At 40.5% G+C, this 4069-nt stretch overlaps 2 long non-coding RNA genes across 2 annotated transcripts; one reads left to right on the plus strand and one right to left on the minus strand.

Moving 5' to 3' along the window:
• Positions 1 to 207: 207 nt before the first annotated feature.
• On the minus strand, positions 208 to 1628 carry LOC148923607 (uncharacterized). Its single transcript, XR_016132974.1, has 2 exons — positions 563 to 1628; positions 208 to 500 (listed from the first exon to the last, which is right to left on the minus strand). It is a non-coding gene; the product is annotated as an uncharacterized LOC148923607 (long non-coding RNA).
• A 157-nt stretch (positions 1629 to 1785) lies between these two features.
• Positions 1786 to 3088, plus strand: LOC125200117 (uncharacterized). Its single transcript, XR_007172676.2, has 2 exons — positions 1786 to 2401; positions 2859 to 3088. It is a non-coding gene; the product is annotated as an uncharacterized LOC125200117 (long non-coding RNA).
• The last annotated feature ends 981 nt before the right edge of the window (positions 3089 to 4069 follow it).

The raw sequence follows: 4069 nt of genomic DNA on the forward strand, positions 1-4069 counted from the left end.
GTACCCAGAGCTCTTTGAGTAACTTAAGCGAAATTTCGGGACGAAATTTTCGTTAAGGAGGGTAGAATGTAATACCCGCTTCTTTCATTATCCTTTTCGTTGATGTTTAATGTCGAACTAAAGAATCTTCGCTCTATTGCTTCGTTGTGTTAAATAAGAACTCATTACTTACTAATGCTTAGTGTTGATAGTTCGCAAAACAAAACCTTGAAGTGAAAATCAAATGAACTAAACAATTGGAATTTACATTGTAGAATGTCAGGAATTTTCGAATAGCAATTCTTACTCAATAAACGAACAACTAATCTTCAAAATACTACAATACTTAGAACAAGGCTTCCAATAAAGGAAACAAAGAAAGGGAAAGATAAATGTGTATGGAACAAATGGCATCGGGTCTCTTTTTCCGGGCCGAAAGTTGCGGCCGTTTTCCGATCAGCCGTTGGGCCGGGGTATCAAGCTGTCCCGGACAGCAGCTTGGCAACCAAGTTTTTCTCGACCTGCAAGGTAGAGATCAGTTTTTGTCCACTAAGGATCAAAAGAAAACAAAAGGGGCTCTTACCATAGGGATGGAGACAACTTTTCTTTAGTTATAGATGACCAAAGAATCACCATAAGAGGCAAGTCAGCCCTGCAGCTCCTTTGGCACAACAGCCACCTGCTTCTCTGCACAATCAAACAATTCCAATTACTAACTAGTACTAGGTACCCATAAAATACCAAGTTGCAGCCATAAAGGAGAGGCAATGTGATCTCTAAAAGTGAGATTTGCTGCAGCATAACAACAAATGGTACAACAACCATTTAAGGCCTCACGGGTACACCACACTTCGCCTATAAATAACTCCACACCACATTCGAACTCCCTTTCTCATACACTTTGAATTTTCAGCCACAATGGCAAGTTTGAGAGTGAGGGCTTGGAGTAGAGTTTCTGCAGAGTTCTTGCAGACAACTCCCACACCCATAGGAGCTTCAAAGAGAGAGTAAACTTTGAGAATTTTGGAAACTAGAGATTCAAGCTACAAGTTCGAGAGGTAACCCCCTCAACAAATCCCTCTTGCATCATTGTAGAACAACATGGTTTAGCCAAGAACTTAGAGAACATAGAGCTCCATAGATTCCCACAACATTAGCATGTACAAGACTTCATCTCAAAACATAAGCTACTGCCAAACAAATTAAAAGAAGTTGTATAAAGAACTTAGCTTTAGGCTGTCCGGCGACGAAGCGATTGCCGACGCAGCAGAGGCGAGGCGGGGCGGTCAGCGGCTTCACTCGCCGAGGCTGACGACGTAGGCGCGATGACGAACCTGAGTTCCACGATCTAGGCGCCTTTCCCCTCGATTGGTGACTTCGCCGCTGGAGCAACAGCGAAAGGCGGCCGCCGGGGACGACTGCTCACCAAGGGCAACGCCGTGGGAGAGAGGCGACGCCTCCTCTCCACCAATTAATTCGCGGAGGAGAAAGGGATCACGGTGGGCGTTGATTCACCGGAGACGACGGAGGAAAGAGAGAGGCGTGAGGAGAAAGTATACGCCATCGGATTTCGGCGATCGATTGAAACGGCGAAGAACCGTGAGGAAAAGATGGAGGCGCCGCTGCTTCGCTTCATTTCTAGATTAGGGATTTTAATTGGAAAGGGAATTTGGGGGAAATGACGATGGAGAAGGAAGTAGCATAATTGGACACTTTTTTTTTCTTTATTGGGCCACCTTATTTATTTTAGTTGGGCTTTAGTAATTATTTGAAGTGGTGGCTGACTTAATTAGTTAGATGGACTCAATGGAATTAGTGGTGAAATGGTCCTAAATGTTTTAAAGGAGAATGGAGCATGGACCAATTTTAATTGAGAAGTTGGGCTGAGATTAAATATTTGAGCCGAGAATTATTTATGTGAGCTTGGAATTAATTTAAGGAATTTGAGCTTGAACCTTAATTAATTAATTCCCAAATAAATTTATCGAGTTTTCAAAGATGGAAACATATTAAAGTAAGGCGCGAAGGACCGACCGGCAGGCGACTCACCTTAAGAAAAATTCAATGAAAGATTTAAATGTGAATTTTCCAAGAATCCATACTTTATTAAATGTGAATTTTCCAAGAATCCATACTTTATTAAATGCTCAAGTATTTGTTTTCAAGAAAATAGAAGTTCTCCGGACTTAGCAAAGTGAATAATTAAGTTTTACAGAGTAGTGAAGCCGAGGTAGAACTAAGAAAATCATGTAAGACAAGACTAAGGACATAGGTGCTATACCATAGGGTACATGCATTCCTTCCAAGGAGAAATAGTTCAAGTACTAATTAGCGTGCTACGCTATTTATTTTTCAAAGGATAAATTGCTCAAGGGCAAGTGAGGTCCAAGCGAATAATCAAATTGAAGAATAAGCATATCAGGTGGGCATTCTTTCAAACGTGATTTCAGTATGAAAATGTGAATCTTTGCTCAAGTATGTTGTCATGCCATGTTTTGTTTTATGATTACCTATCTGCTTGGCTATGCCAATTCAAGTTAAAACGAATTCGGGTCCCAGTAGGGCCGCAAACCCTACTCGGACTAGTGTACACATAAGGGGACCGTGAGCTAACAAAAGGGGTTGGCCGGTCCAGTGACCGTCGTGGAATGTGGCCACATTCCCGGTTCACACAAGGTTCAGATATGGTATATCTATGTTATGTGATTGCGCGATCAAAGTCTTTTCAAAAGGAAAAGTATTTAGTGACACGGGTCCTTTAAGTAAAACCCCGTGATCACTCAACTGTGGCATTGACAATTAAAGATAGAACTATTTTGGCAATGTGCCCACTGAGTATATCAAGTACTCAGCCCTGCATGTTATTTTCAAATGTGCAGGTTGAACGTGTACGAGGAGGCGAAGGTGTTGGGACAAGACTTTTAAATAAGTAGTTAGGTAACCCAAAGTAGCATGTCTTCATACGTGCTATTTTGTCTTGGACTCTTCCGCTGCAAATCTAGAATTATGTGCTAGAAAGCTATGAACTTAGTCTTGATACTCTGAACACGTTTTGACTATGAACCCATATGCCTTTGATACTATTGATTTAAGTGATTTCATCCTTTTATTGTTGTCCCTTGATTATTGAGAATTTTTAGTCGCGAAATAGCTACGCTCACTAGCACTAGGGAGTTGTGGTCGTGACATTTTAGCAACCCATACATTTCAAAAATGGCAAACTTTAGCTCAACATATTCTCTCTGGCTACGATCTACTGCACAAAGTCAATGTTCTCAAATTTTTGACACAGGTTGTCATATTCGCGGGCAGCGCAACGGCAAATATTCCAAAAATTGCGGAGAGCAGGACGTCAAATATCCATAACAATGACGTCCCACTTGGTGGCAGCAGGACGTCAAATATCCATAACAATGACGTGCTACTTGGTGGGATCCTTGCATAGTCGCCACCATGTACTACACACTTTATGCGCACTCTCCAATAGCTTTTCAGTATGCAAACCTTTGGAGGATATTCACCGTCAATTCCTATGCAGTCGTTCCATGGTGGCGGAGGATGAAGAGGCAATAGGCAATGTGCTGGAGTCGGATTTCGTTTCCATGCTCAATATATCTATGAATTTTAGGGTAATGTGTATATCATAGTCCTGTATATATATACAGTGATTGGATGTGAGGCGCCATTCATCACTGAAACAGAAACGAAAAGTTCTCATTTATTTAGCTAATTAACCATGATCATGGCATTTTCAAAAAAACGTTCAATAATGATGAAGGCAATTTGAAAACGTCTTGGAGAATAAATGTCAATTTAAATCCATAGTGATTGTTGGACGTGAGAAGCTTAATGCTTAAAACTTATAAATATTCACAATGATAACATTTGTAACCGTTGTACTATTAAACTAAATCTAATCTTATCTAAATATATGTATAATCGCATGAATTAGTAGGAGTTACAAAAGCCATAACAGCTCAGCTTTCCTTAATTGCATTTACATCCTTTGCACAAAATTATCATTCAAAATGGCCCAAAACTCGCCTTTTATAGATGTATAGATTAATTCACACCATATACTATTTGAAGA

Source organism: Salvia hispanica, chromosome 6 (assembly GCF_029641045.1).
Source record: "Salvia hispanica isolate PSC_SH4W2 chromosome 6, Shi_PSC_v1, whole genome shotgun sequence".
In the NCBI taxonomy this organism is placed as follows: domain Eukaryota; kingdom Viridiplantae; phylum Streptophyta; class Magnoliopsida; order Lamiales; family Lamiaceae; genus Salvia; species Salvia hispanica.